Source organism: Falco punctatus (genome assembly GCF_963210335.1).
Source record: "Falco punctatus genome assembly, chromosome: 1".
Taxonomy (NCBI): Eukaryota; Metazoa; Chordata; class Aves; order Falconiformes; family Falconidae; genus Falco; species Falco punctatus.
The window spans coordinates 78,498,455-78,518,381 of record NC_137580.1 but is presented as its reverse complement, the minus strand read 5'-3'; the positions used below and the strand labels follow the sequence as shown (position 1 = coordinate 78,518,381).

Sequence of the window (19,927 nt, the reverse complement as noted above, 5' to 3'; positions counted from 1 at the left end):
ACTTTACTAAGCCATACTTCCTCCAATTGTAATACTATTAGATGCTCCATTTCACAAAATCATTGATGCCAGAGAATTCAAAATCAAATGTAAAGTCATTACATACAAATGATACCACAAAACTCAATTTAAACTTCATTTAAGTAAGAAAATAGCTGACAACTGGAGCCATCAAGTCTGATGTGTCTTTTAATCTCAAAAAAACACATGAAATAATCAGTAATCCAGCCTTAGGACTACTGCTACATTAATGTAATCAATGAAGGATACAGATATCTCTAGTAGTGACAAGAACTAAGAACACTGAAGTGCAAGACTGCAGAACTAAAAAGTATACAGTAATTCATTAAATTAACTAACACACAAGTGTTGAAGGCTGAAAGAACATGATTAAGAGTCCATGGAATGATAAGCAGCATTTAAAAGAGAAAAACTAAGTCCTTTATTACTACAGCATAAAGCAAGGACAGCATGATATTACTAGTGCAATTATACATTCCTAAACACTTTGAAGAAGTTCTGAAACTGTTTTAGCAACCAATGAAACATATAGGACCTGTATATAGTAAGGTATGATCAACTAGCAAACTATAAAAAATTGTTTTCTTACTAGTTTTGTTTTGGTTTTAACAATAATCTAGTAACCACTAATTTTGGTAAATATTATTTTGTTAACTGTGGGTCATTCAGTCTTCTCTTAGTTATTTCATGCTGCATGTTTCCCAGTCATCCTTCTCTAGTGTTGCTATTACGCTAGTATCAAGCTGCTCTTTCTACCAATTTATACATTTTATAATCAACCCCATTTCACAGCTTGTATATCCTAAAGCCTATGATCAACCTCTTCTGTGGTGTATATTTCTATTTCCATACCCTTTAGCTTTGACTCTTTGAAACTCCCATCTAAATATCTCAAGTCAATGGCTTCAGAATATGACTTTCACAATTCAAAAGGCCGCTGATTATTACACACAAAGTGCTTATTAATCACAAAGCATTAGCACATTCAGGTGTTCCTATTTGTTTCCCCCCATGCCTGATCTCCTAAACTAATTACATTCCTTGCAAGCTTGAGATAAACTACATTTGTTATTAGTCACCTCTGGTAAGAAGTAAAACGTATGCCCTTTCCTTGTGTATTTCCTTTGATAGCTTTGTGTGCTCTTTAAATAGCACCAGCCTATCAAGAAAGGAGCCTAGCTTTGGTGGCAGCAGTGCTTCAAAATCATCAACAGAAAACAGCTCTTTTTCCTTATAAACCAGGAGTTGTTTCTTGAAAAACCTATTAACTCAAACAGTTTTGAACTTCAGTCAGTTTTACAGCATTCCTCAGTTTCCCTATCTCTTACACAGATTTCTGTGTGACTGCTCTCTGACACCACAGTTCAATTAAAAACATACCTCTAAGCTAAAGAAAAGTATACTTCTAAACCTGAAGCAACGTTATTAATATTTTTGATAGGTTTAAAGTTCATTATTTTCAGGCTATTTGCAGCTTTTAAAAAACACTATTGTTCAAACTCCATATAAATCTAATTTACGCTAAAACCACTGATACTTGATGCAGGATGTTTTCTTTTTCCCTGTTCTCATTCCCCTGTCCCACAGGCTCTCCCAGATATCTATACTTGTACAGCATTTATTCCGCATAAAATCATGTGACACACTTTTAAGGGCAGCTCTTAGCAAGAATGAAGGCTTACTCTAATTTTGACAGTTTTCAAAAACCTGGAGAACATAATTTTAGGAAGAAGTCAAGATAGTTATTTCTCTCTTGCTGAGAGGGTTCAAATAATGAGAATCTTTCCTTCTCAAGCATTAATCAGTTTCTTCTCTTACTCAAGACTTCAAGTAACAATTCTGTTTGGGACACTAATAATCTCCACAATAGCCAATTATAGTATCACCGAAGTATAACTGTTTAGTGAATAATAAAGCAGTCTATTTGAGCTCCTGCAGTCCTGTGCTCATTCTAATATTTCTGGTAATTACGGAAGATAAATAGTTAGAAGGCCAGTTCCTACATCTTAGAGCAGTTTCCAGGTTTTGGACACAAACACTGTTAGTTGTGCTGGCACTCTTAGCCTCAGTGCAGAGAACCGAGAGTTATTTTACCTATGCTTAAAAAAATGCATGTTCAGCACAGTTCTGGGATACAAAGGAATGCTGTCAGAAGGTCTGATTTATGCTGACTGTGCACTAGCTTGCTGGGATTCTCACTCAAGTTTAGATTAAAACAACAAAAAACCCCAAAACTCTGATGTCACTAAGAAAAAGAACAAAATGTAATAGTCATAAATATTTTTTATTTCATATTTCAATTTTTAAGCAAGAAGAAGTCAACATATATTTAAGGCAAATACCACAAAAAGTTCTAAGCTGACATGTTATGGGGAGGGAAAAAACAAACTAACACACACACAAAAAAAACCGTTTCAACAACAAACCAGCGTCCAGCTGTTTTCTTTCAATACCTAAGTCTTGTGCAGCATTAGGGTCATTTGACCAATGTAAGACATTTGAAATGTTGCTTGGTTTCCACTACCACCTTCACTTATGGATCGACGATGTTTATCAGATAGAGCATGAGTCTCACAGGTGAATACTGATATGGGATTTTAATCAAAATCTGACCAGATTCCATCCTAAATTGTGCTGAAATAGTCACTTAATGTTCTAAACAGAAACAGAAGCAGTGTAATTACCTTGTAGTAACCACTTCTTCCAACACTATACCTAAACCGAAGCTATTAATATGAAATCCCTCCATTATTCCCCAGAAAAAATGCTTGGGCTACTACACCAGATTCTGCAGGTCATTATCACAGCTCTGCATCTTGGAAACATTAACCAGTAAAAGAAAAAAAGATGGTGATTGATATTAAAATCTACCATTTTGAGAATAAAGTTTCAAAATAGATTGCAGGGCTTGGGTCACACCCAGTAGTTCTACCAGATTTCAGCAACTGATTCATAGTGTCACCGACATATTCACTGGACAGGAACTGAAAAAGGACAGGTTGTCCTCTTCTCCATTTTGGCTCATTGAGGAATTTTTGCTGATCAGAATGTTGAACCCAGTCCAATGTTTTAATTGCTTTAATGCTAGAAATACTAAACTATTCCTCCTTGCACCATATATTTCAGCTGTGAACCTGTTAACACTGGAATCACAACCTGGTGCCTCGTATCACAGTCTGGCTGAAGCAAAAATACAATGTTAATTATTTTCTACTTATTTTTCAAAACACATGGGTTTTCAGGCCACAGTTGAAACAAGGAGTTCTCAGAGGCACAAAACACAGTGCTTTTCCTCCACTTACTGTCTCCTTAAATCTTTCTACGCTGCCTTAAATTAAGGTGTGATATAGAAAGGATGCCCAGATGTTGATGACACCTGGACAAGGCATGACACTGTGTATGTAGGCAGCACTTGGAAGAATACTCTGTGAAGTATACTGAATCACAAGTGAATCACCAGTGAATCACAAACTCCCCCAAAATCCAAATGCCAATCACCACACTGCTTCCGCAATGTTTTGTGAGGACTTCCATTGTCTCTTTTTCATTGCTGATGTGCCTACGTGAAAGCCTTAAGCCCATACTATATTAAAGCCTTAGATCTGTAACAGTAAGCTGTATACACCATGTAACATCAAAGTTCCCCAGCACCATGACGAGAAGGAGCAGTACAAATAGAATCCAAAACAAAACTGTTTATTGTGACAACTGACTGAAAGTCTTTGAGACCATCCACGCAAATCATTAATGTCGGTGTTACATATTACTTGCTGCACAATAAGACTTTAATAAACTATTAAAGTAAACCTGCCCATCAAGCATGACCACCTCAGCTTATTGTCATTACAGCTCACAGTTTCTTTTCTCTTTTGGTTTTTGGTTGGGTTTTTTTGGAAAGTTTTGGTTTTGTTGGGTTTTGGGATTTTTTTGAGGGGTGGGGGCGGGGTTTTTTTGGAGGAAGCAGGAGTGTTACCCTTAAAAAAAAGAGAGAAAGAGGAAAAACAGTTACTTGGACTAGGTTTACACCTCTTTGTCTCTCAGTCTCCTTTTCCAATGACTACATTTATCTTGAATCCATTTTTCACATTAACAATTTAACAGAATTGGCACCTTCCCAACGAAGAGCCAGAGGTGTATCCATGATGTGCAAAAAAGAAGAGCTCAGTCCAGGTCCATGTATGCTGCACTGGATGTCCAAATACCTATGCACCAAAACAGCTAAACTCTTATGAAATTGAACATTTCTCTCACTTTAACTCTATGTGAAGTTCAATTCAGTATTCAGTGAAACTTAAGAACTTAAAATATCACTAACACACAAAAACCAGTAACAGCAAATAAATGGAATCTAATACATTTGATTTCAAACAAAGCAGAAAGTTTCACAAAGAAATAGAAAACTTGGAGAAGTGCCTTACTTTAAGACTCTGCAAGCATATTTTTATTATAATTGATTCTTCTTGAAAATAATGCTCAGTGTTAGAAAGCATATTTCCAACCTTTTCTACAATATGACTCCATTTCTTTAAGTGCCATAGGTAGAATACATCTGCAGTGTTAGTATTTAACTGTAAGTGGATGATATTTATGCAGCTAGTATATTTTTTGTTTTGTTTTGACATATATATTACCTCAAAGGACAACATTGCCTTTGGAAATTCTGTATCAGATTGAGCTAATTGAACTTTTGAAGGCATGGTAATCTTTTCATGAATCAGCAGTGTTGGTTATGACTTTGAAGGGGTAATGTATCATAGAAATTGATTGTTTTTTTCAGCCTCAGTGAAAAGGAACCAAGTTGTCTGAGAAAATAAATTAACTTTAAGCAAACGTGACCCCTAGAAGTATCATCTCTAAAAGCCTCACTCCCACAATGTGTGTACACACACACACTTTGGAGATGGCTTGTCTTTATGAATAAGACTAAAGTCCATAGAATCATTTAGGTTTCAAAAGACCTTTGAGATCGAGTCCAATCGTCAACACAAGACTACAAAGTCCATCGCTAAACTATGTGCCTAAGCACCACATCTATGCATTTTGTAAACACCTCCAGGGATGGCGAGTCCCCCGGGCAGCCTGTTCCAATGCTTGAACACACTTTCAGTGAAGAAGATTTTCCTAATACCCAATCTGAACCTTCACTGGTGCAACTTGAGGTTGTTTCCTCTTGTCCTATCACTTGTTATCCAGGAGAAGAGACCTACCCCCACCTGCCTACAGCCTCCTTTCAAGGAATCCTAGAGAAGAATGAAGTTCCCCCTGAGCCTCCTCCTCTCCAGGCTGAACACCCCGGTTCCCTCAGCCGCCCCTGCCAAGACTTGTGCTCCAGACCCCCCACCAGCCTCGCTGCCCGTCCCTGGACACGCTCCAGCACCTCCCTGTCCCTCTTGCAGCGAGGGGCCCAAACCTGAACTCGGTACCTGAGGTGCGGCCTCACCAGTGCCGAGCGCAGGGGGACGGTCACTGCCCTTGCCCCGCTGGCCACACCGTTTCAGACACCAGCCAGGACGCTGCCGGCCTTCCTGGCCACCTGGGCACCCTGCTGGCTCCTGCCCAGCCGGCTGCCAGCCAGCACCCCCAGGCCCTTTCCCCCCAGGCCCTGCCCAGCCGCTCTCCCCCAGCCTGTAGCGCTGCGGGGGGTTGCTGTGACCCAAGGGCAGGGCCCGGCACTGAGCCTGGTGGAACCTCGTACAGTGGCCTCGGCCCATCGGTGCAGCCTGCCCAGACCCTCTGCAGAGCCTCCTGCCCTCAGGCCGACCAACACTCCCGCCCAGCTGGGGGACATCTGCAAACTGGCTGAGGCTGCGCTCCATCCCCTCAGCCAGGCCCTCCATAAAGACACTGAACGGGCCCCAGCACGGAGCCCTGGGGACACCGCGTGTGACCGGCCACCAGCTGGGTGTAACTCCATTTACTATCACCCAGCCAGCTTTTTACCCAGCATGAGCAGCCAGTTTCTCCAGGAAAACAGTTTCAAAGGCTTTACCAAGGTCCAAGTAGAAAACATCCACAGCCTTTCCCTCATCCAAGGGATGAGTCATCTTGGTGTAGAAGGAGACCAGGTTTGTCAAGCAGTACCTGCCTTTCATAAACCCAGGCTGGCTGGGCCTCATCCCTCGGTTGTCCTGCACGTGCTGCACGACGGCACTCAGGATGACCTGCTCCATAACCTTCCCTGGCACCGAGGTCAGGCTGACAGGCCTGTAGTTTCCCAGATCCTCCTTCTTGTAGGTAGGCATCATGTTGGGTAACCTCCAGTCTGCTGGGACCTCCCCAGTTAGCCAGGACTGTTGATGAACTGTGCAGAGTGGCTTGGCGAGCTCCTCCACCAGCTCCCTCAGTACCCTCGGTGGATCCCATCTGGCCCCACGGACTTGTCTGTGCCAAAGTGGAGCAGCAGGTCACTAACTGTTTCCTCCGGGGCTGCGGGGACTTCACCCTGCTCCCTGCCCCTGTCCTCCAGCTCCGGGGGTGAGTACCCGGAGCGTAACTGGTCTTGCTATTGAAGACCGAGACAAAGAAAGTATCAAGTACCTCAGCCTTTTCCTCATTCTTTGTGGCAGTGTTCCCCCCTGCATCCAATAAAGGATGCAGATTCTCCTTATCCCTCCTTTTGTTGCTAATGTATTTACAGAAACATTTTTTGTTATCTTTTACAGCAGTGGCCAGCCTGAGTTCTAGCTGGGCTTTCACCTCTATAATCTTTGCCCAAGTTTATGAGTAAGACTTAAGTTTACTGCTTTTATTGAATATCTCAAGCTAACAATATTTGAAGAAATAGAACAATATATTACAATATATACATTATATACTCAAGGTAGATCATTTACTCTAGATTAATCATTGCTCTGGAGATTCTCTGGTGAAAAGAATAGTGGAATTTTAATCTAATTACTAGTAAATTTATAAAGTTTCTTATTTAGAGGCCATTAATCTAAATCCAGGTCATGTGAAGTAGCAAACAAGCACTTAATACAGTTTTCTATCTGAAAAGAATTGGTATTCTTAGAAAGGAACCATGGAGAAGTAACAAATCTGCTTCTTCTATAAACAATACAGTCTACCTCAGTAACTGCCTCTAAAAGAGTCCACAGTACGTAAAGAAAAGCAGGTTTTTGTCTGCTGTTCGACACTATTAATGTGAATTTTCTAAAGAGGTACACGCTAAAGAAAAAGTTGAAAATAACTGATCAAGAATAAAACCTTTCTACTGGATATTTATAAGTGGTTTTTGCATGCAGGAAGAACGTGAGTTGTTACAGCAGCCCCAAATCTCCCAACTATGTGGGAGGGATGTGAGCAGGGAAAGAGTTTCTGGAAGACCGTAAAAAAAAAAAAAACCCTAAAGGAAAAAAAAAAAAAAAACCAAAAAAAAAAACAACAAAGAAACAAAAATAAATACCCACCACCCTCAACAAACAATTGAAAGGACTCCTGCTTTGAAGATTTGATTTGTGTTTCAATAAAGTGTCTCAACAAAGAAACAAAAATAAATACCCACCACCCTCAACAAACAATTGAAAGGACTCCTGCTTTGAAGATTTGATTTGTGTTTCAATAAAGTGTCTGTCTGTTCTAAATGGACTTTGTCTTGAAGTACGAGTTGAAGAACAGGACACTTCAGAATTGCCAAATCCCTTCATCCAGTTTTGCCTGGTTTTTTCTGCTCCAACAATTATTCAGTTGTTCATGGCACAGTGGAACAGTTTCAATAGAAGGATGGAAATTGCCTCTAAAGAAATTAGCCAGTCTCTAACTCTGACATTCACCTATGTAGAAAACGTACGAGAAACTCCCTCACACTCAGAAAGACAGTGGATTTCAGACTACCATACCTTAACAAAATGGAGTTATGTTATGGAATGAAAGGTATCCAAGTACATGCCTGTGCTGTGTCAAAATATTGGCTTATTGAATGTAGCCTCTCTCAATAAATTGTTGGAGGATCCTTTTCTGAGGATCTGAAGTAGGCTTGAACACAAAATAGGTACCGAGTCATTTAACTGGGATGCAATGGAGGCAAACTTTTTGTATATGCTTAGATGCTAGAAAATTTTAACTGAAGGCAAGTTAGGCACCTCCATGTCAGGGAGTAATTGGGCACTCCAGCCCACAGCTAGGACCTAAGCCCTTTTGAGGCTCTGATCTAAGAAAGTATGCTATTTCACTGTATATTAACTTGATACAGAAGGTTAAGCTTTCTATGGCATACAACACCAACATATTAAATCATGTATTCTACCTGTACTACAGGAAAAGATTACTTTAAAGTTTATTTGGAATCAAATACAAATGTCTACTGGGACCAAGTCCTGATTCCTTGTATTTCAGGGAGAACTGGCCAAAGCCAAAATAATTACAAATTAATATCCTCATTTTATGGTTCAACTTGGCATATGAATTTGCCTTTTACATTTGCTAAAAAGGCAAGTGTTATTAGAAGTAAACAATGGACTTTTCTGTAAAAACAATCTGAAAGTTATCATCAGGAACAACCTACTGGAAAATAAATAGACAATCTGGATGTAAAGCAACACTTGATTATTTCTAATAATTCACACTTAAATAACAAGGATAACCTTTCCTGAAACAAATATTTAATTTAAGCTTACAAAAAGAAGACAATATGCTGTCACCACACAGGCTCATCACTTAGTAATTGGCATGCTTCTAGAAGATATACTTGCAAGCCTCAATACAGGAAATTTCCTTAGAATCACACTGGAGCATAAGCTGAGAAAACAATACTATCAAAGATCTCTGTCCACATGTCTTACTGTCTAAATTAATCTCTCTCCACAATAATAATTAACTCTCCTTTTGAAAGTGAATATTAATGAAGGGAAAATATTGAAAAATACATTAGCTATTTGGCTTAAAGCTTATGTACTGCAGTATACGTTTTCTAAATGAAGCATCAGTGTCTCCTTCTGTTACACTGACACCCAACCACACTTCAGCAAAATTCTGCTTGCCGTAGCAGCAGGGTGCTGCAACAGTGAACACAATTCCATGCACGTTGTATGAGGGCAAGATGCCATCAGTTACAGATTGCTAAAGTTATTCCTGGAAAGGAAGGAGAGGGAGAACCTGAATGAAGCAAAACAATGACTGATACCAAACTGAGATAATTAGCCAGCCAAAAAACTCTACAAACTTATGACGAGCACTTAATAGGAGGTGATGTAGATTACAGCAACATAAGCCTTCAAATTATCTCATAACAGCTCTCAGCAAAAGTGCCTGTAAGTCTTCAGGACTAAGTTATTTAATGCAAAGGCAGTGCCAGAGTCTCTGCACCCTGCATAGTTAATTGCAACATAGACAATCTGCCCATGAAGAAACAAGTGTTCCGAGTAGGTTGTTTCCTTCAAACTTTCCTTTTTCTCCTTTCTGACTTTATTGAATATAGCTATACTAGACCAGACATACACAGCATTTAAGCCTGGAACCTACTGATGCCTGTCATATTGACAGTAACATGAGTGACTGTAGGTATTTCACAGCAAAATATTTTTCTTGATCATCACACTATGTAATTGGAGAAACAGTCAATATTCAATTACATCTTTCATTAAGTAGCAAGTTTCTTCTGATCACCTGTTTCTTTGTTGTCTTGTCCTATCGTCAAGAAATACCCTCTTGAGAAAAGTTATCCTCATTTGAGTAGAAACTATTTTTACTGCTAGTGCTAGAACTTAATAAAGCTAGCATGTGATTTACTCTTGCAGATAATCACAATCTTCTCTTTTTCCTGTGCTGTCATAGACCTTTCTCACATTTCACATTTGAATGTCAGGATGTCTTTCATTGGTTTATTAAGGGACTTAATTAAAAGATAGTTTGATTCTCTCATCCTGTCTTTTAACCTCCCATTTATACTCCTCCCCACAGAGCAAGAAACATATGCATTAAGTGTTTTATTACAGTATACATTTGGGCTAGGAGTAAATTCCCATAACCAGGAGGCTATTGACAAGAACTTTGGGGGGAATTAGAAAAGGAATTAAGAAACTCAAAGTATTTTCTAACCTTTAAGTAAAACTCCTGCCAAGAATGGGCAACACTTCATCCGATCAGTTAAAAGACAGTATCCTGAAGTTGTTATAATGCATATAAAGTAAGAAAAAGAAAACAAACAAGCCACATCACCCAAAAATGCAACACCTTCAAACCACCCAAAAAACCCAACCAAACAAAAAAGACAAAAAACCCCAAAACACACCCCAAAAAAACCAACCCCCCCAAAAAAAAAAAAAAAAAAAAAAAAAACACAAAACAAAACCCACAACAACAACAAAAATCCCAAACACCAGCATCACCACTCCAAATAGAAACACAACACACTGGACTGAGAAAAAGATAGTGCACACACAGCAAAATCAAAATGAGGGACCAGGGTTAAGCAGAAGTCAAATTAATTTCCCCTGAATTTTAGGCTACCTTTGCTTTTATATTTTAATGGATCTTTAAAGCGACAATTGGAGCCTACTGCCCTCGCTGCATGAATCCTAAACATGTGTTTGACTGGGAAATGATTTTCTTTTAGCCAAAATACAGAACAGTGATTGGAGACAGCAGTACAGATAAGCAGCTTGTTCTGCTGTAAATACTCTCTCAGTTTGCTGCTGCTGTTCTCAGAGTGGACTGACACCACTCTGAGGGAAAGGTTTTCTTTGGGGAAAAAATAAAATCCTAAGCTTCTAGCACAAGTGAAATAAGTGGGTTTTTTTCTATCAAACCAAATCTAAATAGGTTGTCTAAAAAAAGAAAAAAGATCATCTGGTGAACTGCAGAGTCTTTAGCAATACAAGCTTTCACAGAAGAGAAACAGAAGTGAAAAATTGTAAAGTGCATCATTTAAATCAGGCTATATGAAATGATTCTTATTGGTACTTACTGGAAGTTTACATGGACATTTTCAGTTAATACAATCAGCCAGGCACTGTTCCATTTTAAATGGACAGAAAAAAGGATGCCGGCCAGTTTTGCATATTATAATCCTAATATTAAGATCACGTATGATGTCCTGCAGAGGACAAAGTTGGAAAAGAGGTATTTAATAATCTCATAGTAAGAAAGAAAAGGCAATGGGTCCCTGGTCTTCCACTTCCTAAGGGCTCGGAAGGCTTCAGTCTGTTTCCTGGCACAACTTCTACTGAGCAGCTCAGTCACTTTCTGGGTAGAAAAGCTTCATCCTTTTCCCCTTAATTTTCTAATAAACAGCCTCCATAATGAACTGTCCTGAACTGCATGGAAAGAATTTAGCCAAATGATTTCTCAACATAATTATCTGTTTAGAGCTACCTGTTCAGGTATAGAACAGAAGTGTTTCTTTATCTTTAAGAGTTTGACTTATTTTACTGAAAGATAAACAAGCATTTCCAATAAAGCCAAGCTGTTCAGACTCCTCTATTTTTTATCTATGTTCCTTTCTCAGTATTTGCTGAGGAAAACAGAAATTGAAGTATTCCTTGTAATATTCTAAATAAAGGAAATATAAAATCTCAGGATTCCTCATATTTCCCAATTACATAATACTTTAGTTTGATGAGACCTTGATAAGCGTTATAAAAAAAGGTGCTAGTTTAATCAAAAAAAAAACCAACAACAAACAACATGAGTAAAACTGCTTGACTAGAATTAAGAATGTAAAAAATATTCCACTGTGTCATCCCATGCTCCATCCAGCAAAAGTCTGTCTCAGACTTTGGCACTCCACAACTTCCTGGAGCAAGAAATTCTTAAATGTCTACCTGCTGCATCAAAAAGTATTTTCTTTTGTATGTTTTAAACTGACTTCCTAGAGGTTTCAGGGACTGCTCCTTAGTTCCAGAACTGTGGAATTTGGTGAGTAGGAGTTTTGCTTGCTGTCACCTTCATCCTAAGCTACAATCTTTATGATTTTGTAGACCTTGACCATATACCCTTTTAGCCTTTTCTTACCGCACTGAAGTCACCCTCATAATGGTTAGTATTCCATCTCTCCCATAAATTTCCAAGATGAAGTAGCCTGGATCATACTCCCCAGGCACCCACCACCACCACCCCACCCCACTCCCCCAGCCTTGAAAACATCATGAATTTCTGAAACACCATGAAGTTATGACTTATGCAATAAAACTGAAAGATAGGTAAACTCTTGCACACTTGATGACGATGTGAGCTTTTCCATTCCAGCCATGTTACAAAATCTGCCAGTGAAACAGACACACCATGTGAAATTAAATTCTGTATTTGTTAAATAAGCAAAGGTGGTTTTTTTCCTCCACAGAGATGAAAATATATTTGTTTCTATGCCAGGTGCTATAGTGAAAGAAGATATTATATGTTAAAATTTCATCTTGAAGTTCAAGATGTAGTTGAACTTGTTTTTAAAATGTGATACTCACTGAAGTCACATGAGACCACTTCTTCCTTGAAGTGAAATGTAGAAGCGCTTACATCTTCATTATGCACAACAGTTCTGTATGCATCATACATGCAAAATCTACAAAATCAGGTAATTCCATCATTTTGGGGGACTGAGAGAATATAACAGTTGGAGAATAAAGGACAATCTTCTTTACAGACAGTATATACACAGGACTCTTAGATACTACATTTGTTCATCTGAAACAGTTTAGACAGATCTTTATAGACAGATTTGCTCCATACTATAAAAGTAACTATCTCGCCTCAGTATGAATTTTAATATAAACTAAAATATATAAGAGTAAGTCTGAGAAGATTAATACTAACAGCCTGCTTTTTCAGAATACAGCATATGAATTTACAGCACATTCAGCATAAGGTCAAAATAACAATAGATTTTTCTAAAAGATTAAAAGTTGCCAAACACTCTCATAAAATATCATTAACACCTGCAATTAGTCTTAGGGTTTGGCAACAAAGAAAGCGTAAAGCTGCTAAGTAAGGCTGATAAAGGGGCTGCCAAAGCAAGGGGTGGGATCCAGAAAATTCTCCTTAGAAGTCCTGCTCTTGGGTTAAGGCTCAGATGAGTGCCTAGAGTTAGGGTTGAGAAGGGTAGATCCTAGAGCTGCAGCATAAATAGGGCTAAAAGGCCTGCCAAACACAGGGGAAGGCTGCCAAAAGAAATTTCCCCTGCAAAACCCTCTCTCTGGATCACGGCTGTTGGTCCCGGATAAAGAGACTTACCTGAGGACCAAGGGTTAGGGCTGGCAGAGAGGCTGACAGAGAGACCCTACAGCTACAGCACGTACCGGGCCAGAAGGGGCTGCCGAAGTTAAGCGCAGCTGCCCAGTGAAATCTTCCCTGACAACTTCTTCCTCTGGGTGATGCCTGTTGGTCTCAGGTTTAGGTTAAGGTTCAACTGAGGGCACTGGCTGTGAGACAGGTAAGGCCCAGGACCTACAAATAATATTCGTGTCACTACTTTTGTCACAATTTTGTTGCTCATTTTCTAATAAGCTGTACACTCATAGATGCTTCTGAGAAAGACTGGTCTTACCATCATAATGTGATTCTATACATTACTGTACTAATCTCAGTTCTGGCAGAATTTTTCTATTGTTCCCTTGAACCTTCGGTGACATTTCAGTTTTGCTAAAAGACCTTTCCACATAAAAATGAACAAGCCCATTCACAATCCATACTTGAGGGATCAGTAACCTTGGACTATGTTCCCCTATATACCTGCATTGTTCTCAAGACCTGCAAAGTTTTTTTCCCTAGACTTTCTTACTTGGGAAAGAGCTAAGATCAGAAGGAAAAGAAAACCTCCAATGAATCTGAACTAGCTGCCAGTTAATTGTTTTAATATAAAGTTTCAAAAGATCTGATTCTTAAGAGACACTTCTATTATTCTCTGCCTTCTGTCTCTGTAGACTGGGAATAATTCCCAGAGAATGTGAACCCAAATCAGGCTGAAAATAAAAGAATATACTATTATATCCACAACTAGGCTAAACCACAAAGAATAAATGAGATCAGGAAAGCAATGCCCTGCCAGCTGACATTTTACGAAACCTGTACAGAGGGCAACAACCTCCTACTCATTAATTCTTGTACCTTTTACAAGCAATTCATTTAATATAAGGACTCATAATTAGAATTCTAATCAACATAGATTTCCTCTACATGGATATTGATGGATCAGAGCAGACCAATGAAGCCAGTAAAGTCTCTCTTTTTACTTCCCTTAACATCTGGATTGTCAATATGTGAAAAAGCTTAGGAAGTTCACATTTCTCATTTTTCTAACAGACCTTGTGTTTATTATTAAAAATACCTCTGACATCTTGAAATGCTTAAGGAAATGCTGCTTCTGGTGGAACAGAATATTTTCCGAGACTTGACACAACAGTAAGAGATATATGGGAAGTCTAACAAAAGATCACTTATGAAAATATGCCTAGAAAACTTAAACAATTATAACTATTTCAAGGTGCATTAATGTATTTATATAAGCTAGTTTCTATTCTCAAGTAGAATTACACTTACAATTGGTGTCATCATCTGGTGGCCTGTCATCTGCTTTATACAGCGCATACATATATGTACATACATATGTACATTAAAAACAGTGGCCACATGCATACAAATATAAAAAAATAACACCATTCAGGACAATAGGGAAGACACAAAAAGGTTAAGTTATATACAACTGATACTTCCTCTTGGCAAGCTTCCAATTTCAAAATAACATCAGTATTTCCTGTGTTTTTTACTATTTATTGTGATTCTTTTACTATCTGGAATGTGATTATTTAAACATACATACCATTTCTTACACATAAAACCTGAATGTAAATCAGTAATGCAAATCATCATAGATTAACTAAAAATTTCAAAATTTTTTATCATTGACTGCCTTATTTTTTCACCAGTTGTCAGCTGTATTTTATACTTTTCATCTTTCAAAACACTGAAGTCATCTGCCATTTTAAACATTTTCTGCCTTTCGTAAATTCACTGCTTTACGTTCAATTTTCTAGCATGCATTCAGCATACTATACTTCAAATTCTTGTGCAAATGATAGAAGCTAGGAGTATTGTGAAGATAAATCAGAAAAATCAGCACAAATTATATGTCTTAAAACTCTGCTCCTACTTACACCATATTTAAGTATATTTACATAGATAGCCATAGAGTCTGGACTTTTAACGTAGAGTTCTTGAAATGCATGGCTACGTGATATGACCATTAATTTGTTTACACCTGCCTGCCTTAATACACAGGCTTTTATTTTAGAACTTAATGTAGAGTTCTGCAAGGCCAGATTTAGGATCCACGCAAAACAGATGAGAAATTAGCTCCCCAAGAAATCAACCTCCCTACACAGATTCTCAATAAATTACAATAACCTTAAAACAATAAATAGCATTTTTATTCTATCTTACTTTGAGAGTTTATCAGCTGTTGAAACATTTGCTATCAACAGACCTTTCTACCTTCTCCTAGCAGAAGGCTTTTGTATTTTCATTAAAATGTCTTTCAGCAGTTCAGGAAGGGTAAAATAACCCTGTACTTGGGTTTAATGGCAACCATCAAGATTCTGTGTCAAAGTGCTACTGAAAAATCACAGCAAATAATCTCCAAGAAAATAACCTTGTTCATGTTGTGATCTATTGCATATTATCCTTTCTTCTGTGATAAAAATCACACTAAAAGATGAAACTGAATCATGACACAGAGTAAGGTCACATTCTCACAATAAATAGCAGGGGGTGGCATGGGGCAGGGAGACACACAACAAACCAACATCTCAAAAGACTTTTGAAGTGAAAGGAAAAATCTCATTAAAAGAACAGCACCCACTGACTCTCAATGACAAAGGTGTTAAAAGCATTTAAAAAAATCTTGTTCTTCAAAGTGAATGACAGGTTCAACTTACAGTTTCAATTCCTCAACAGAAAGGAAAAAGAAATCTGTATTTTTGATCTAGCTGAACTTTCTTACTAAGCAAAATAAAATTTTCATTACAATGATGCCTGCTTACATTTCTGATGTCTGTCAGAGTATTTATTATAAGCCCTTATTCATAGGAGTTTGATTTTGTATTTTAGCAAAAAATGGTCTGATTTTCCACAAAAAGCTTGAATTTGGGATATTTAAACCATACGTGGATTAAATTACTTCAAGTTAAGATATGTAAGTGCACAGCACGTCTCATGTACTTCACAGTCACTTGTTTTTAGGTTGACCAACTCATCCATTCTTCTTGACAGGCAGCCTTCCCTTTTACTTTTATCCCTGTTCCTATGACTTCCTCCACTGAAGCGTGCCAGTTTTCTGCCGTTAAAAAAGCTTTCCTCTGGACTCCACAGTTGTTTCCATTATAGGGAAGGAAAGTTATCATTAAAGAAGCAGTGATCCTGCACACCTTGGGGATGCACACCTCCACCAGAAATCTGGACCAATGGAATAGCTAAATGGCTACACCCATAAAAGAACTTGTATACACATACTTCACGGCTGGCAAGGTAACAGGTACCTTGGATCCATCTCAACACATCTGTCTAAGAGCAGCAGCAAAACCAAATCAGACAATAGCCTTGGTCCCTTTCCAGTTTCATTCTCCCTGCTTCCCTAGAAGATTCATAATGAGAGCAACAGTACTTTTAGAAAAAGACAGTGGCAGCATATCAGAGGGAAAAGAGCTAAAGAAGTGCCAGTGGTAACATCAGTTAAGCATTTGGGGGGGTTGGGGGGTTGGGTTTTTTTAGGATATAGTGGTTTCTTCTTTCATACAAAAGAATTAAAGTTGGCATATGTATTTGTAGTCTTCAAGATTGACTGAAAGTACGTTCTTGCTACAGATGATTTTCCATTCCCTAACCCAATGTACAAACATGTAAGAAATTTTACATTCCTGATAACTTTTGCTAATAGCTGATTGATAAGACATTTTCTCCCACTGATAAGACAATACATTTGTAACTTGGAAGTGGGTTACAAGTTGGCAAGAAACAGAATAATAAAAAAAAAATCACTACTGCATGAAGTGAATGAACTTCATAATTACATTCCTAATTAGGACATGAGTCAACTACCACTGTTCTTTCTGGTACCTTTGAGATGGAAAAACATCGATGTAATACACAAATTAAATATTAAAAAGATCCGATCAAAATTATTACACAGATCTGAAAATTTTATATAGGATTTGAATTAGCTATCTACATTTAATCTTTTAACAGTTTATTTTCATCACTATTTAAAATCAAACCCTCCAGGCTGCTCAAATGCTCATTATTTATGTCAGATTATTAAACATAACCCTCCAAAATTGTATCTTTAATCCTAGAGATGTTAAAAAACTTTAGATACTATCTTGCACTGCAACATCATGGAAGATTATGCAAGCCATAATTATTATTTTTTTCCTTGTTCTAATATATTTACTCATACAAAGAAAATATTCTACAGGCTCTTGATTTTTTCAACTTCAGCCTCCAATTTTGGTGAATTTACACTAAAACAAAGTAATTCCAAACACCATATAGGGCAAGTCACTCATGTTGTCATTCTCCAAATCTTGCAGGATGGACCAATAAAAACAATTAATAGGAATAAGGGTTGCATGATGAGCTATGACTAGACATCTCCATTATAATTAAATATTCTTCTATGTCCAAACATCTTGGTGACTTACCACCACTGTTGCCTTTGCAATTTATCTAGCTTTGTTTCCATTCACTAGCATCACCTTCATGCTCACCTTTTTCCTGTATTAGCTGCAGAATTTATTGTACTTTTGAAATGAACAAATGAAATTAAAAAACCCACTATAGATTTTAAGATTAGCAAGACACACATAAGAAAGGGAAGTGCAATTACAGATGTGAAAATGTGTTCTAAGGGAGAATGCCCACAGGCAGTAGTTCAGTATCTTGCAAGATCTATTAGGTGCAGTAATAGCACTGTCACCAGCCTGTAACTCCTGTGTTCTTCAGTTGCTTCATTGTACTGCACAATAGGCAACAGAATAACTCACTAACCCAAAACGTGCCTGCAAGACTGTGCTAACAGCTTTGCCCAAAAAGGGAGGGGGGCATCATTCTTTATCAAAATTTAAGTGTTGCTCATTACGCATATACAACATGTGGTTCATATGCTATATTTCATATAAAATAGAAATTGTTTCTTAAAGTAGTAATATTGTTATTGGTGTAATAGAACTTAGCTCATTAGCTCCATGTTAATGAATGAAGATTGATTCCAGGAACTTCTTATTTACCACAGTTCATACACCACTATACCACACTAGATTACATACCCTTAGAAATATTCATATTTCTTGGTTAACTGCTCCTTAATGTATCCAAAAAACATACTTGAGAGCTAGACTGAAAATGAAACACTTAAAGTCTGCTACATGTAGAACTGATTTAGTAGCTACACTTGATCTACTATATTTAAATCCTCTATGCTGCACTTTTTCTCTGATGCTTTTTTGGTTTAATTTATCATTTATAGAATGTTTAATTCAAATGGCAAAGAAATAAACATATCCAAGGCCTTGTTCCTAACCACTTATCTCTATGCCTGAAAGAGATTGTTTCAACATTTCTCACAGACCATTCCTCTATTTTCGCATCTCTCTCCATAGCTAAAAGAATCCATTGCCAAATTGGTTTTAAAATGCGGTTTCATTAATCCTTTCCTCAGACATATTAAAAAAATATTAGATCTACCTATGGGCCATATATCTCTGACAGCCAGGCTTCAAAGTACTTCTATATTCAACATTCCGGTTCCTATCCCAGTTGAGACATGAGGATTAAACATTCTGACTAGAAAACAGCATATGTCATTCCCTTGAAGCTTGGGTCTACTCATGTCATATTGGGCTATGTCATAAAACTAAAAGGAACAGGAAGGAATGTGACATTAAAAATAAGACAGTGCAGGCACTATGCTATTAAGCCATTCTAATATTTCTTCCAATAAAACTTCACTGAAATCTGGTTAAACTGAGATACTCTCATTGGAGATTCTAAATATACACAGGCATTAGAAGAGAAATAATCACAGAGTTCTTGCTCTAGGGATTTCATACATGCAGGCCTCATGAAGCACTAGTATAAGCTGAGTAAATGCATCCACCTCTGGACAATTAATGTGTAATAAGACTCGAGATTGTGATTTTTTTGAATTGAATTATTAGTACATGATTTCCTTCACTCACAATCCCTTCTGCTAGAGTGTGGTTAATCATATTACCACCTTGGCTTTAGTTACATCATACTGCAAAATGCAGTTCAAGTACTGTGTTCAGAACAACTGTCGGAAGGGTAGTGGAAAAGAGATGCTTCACATACAAACACTGTTAACAGAACATAAAAGCTGATTCTAGGTCAGTAATACAGTTAATAGAGTTAAAAAGGTAAACGTGAAAGATACAGGTCAGATATTTAAATTTTAAAGGTATTGCTGCTTTTATACACAACTGTTTCTTGCTTAACAGCAAAGATTCATTCTTTTAGATAGGCTTATCAGTTGCAGGACCACGACTTTCCTAAAATACCCATTTCTACTGCAGTGCCAAGTAAAAGATTCTCAGTGGCTCAGAGACATGTCTGAATGACAAGACACTGCTAGAAATTTTAGACTGAACTACAACAACAACAACAACAAAAATCAGTATTCACATTCTGAAGTAAAAACATCTATAGCAAAATTTCCTGGTTTTCCTTGTGCCTAGGACTTTATCCCAGGAATAGAAATTAAATGCAAAGACATGGAGAAACTATGAATCTCAGATAAAGGGTAAAAGGCCAACTATACCCTCCAGACCCTCAAAATGCTTTTATTTCTGTTTCCAACATACACCACAGCTCCTCTGAAATTACTCTCTAGCATAATAGCTTGACAAACTCAAATTTCACGCACTTGGGAAGTTATTCAGCCTTCGTATTCCTTAGGTTGTGCCAAGCT

At 37.8% G+C, this 19,927-nt stretch overlaps 1 long non-coding RNA gene across 1 annotated transcript in view; it reads right to left on the bottom strand.

The window, feature by feature from the left end:
• Positions 1-7,503: 7,503 nt before the first annotated feature.
• LOC308062984 overlaps positions 7,504-19,927 on the bottom strand; it is a 47,793-nt gene continuing 35,369 nt past the window's right edge. Inside the window, exon 4 of the long non-coding RNA XR_013927782.1 lies at positions 7,504-19,925. This is a non-coding gene — a long non-coding RNA (uncharacterized lncRNA). The remainder of the gene's footprint in view (positions 19,926-19,927) is intronic.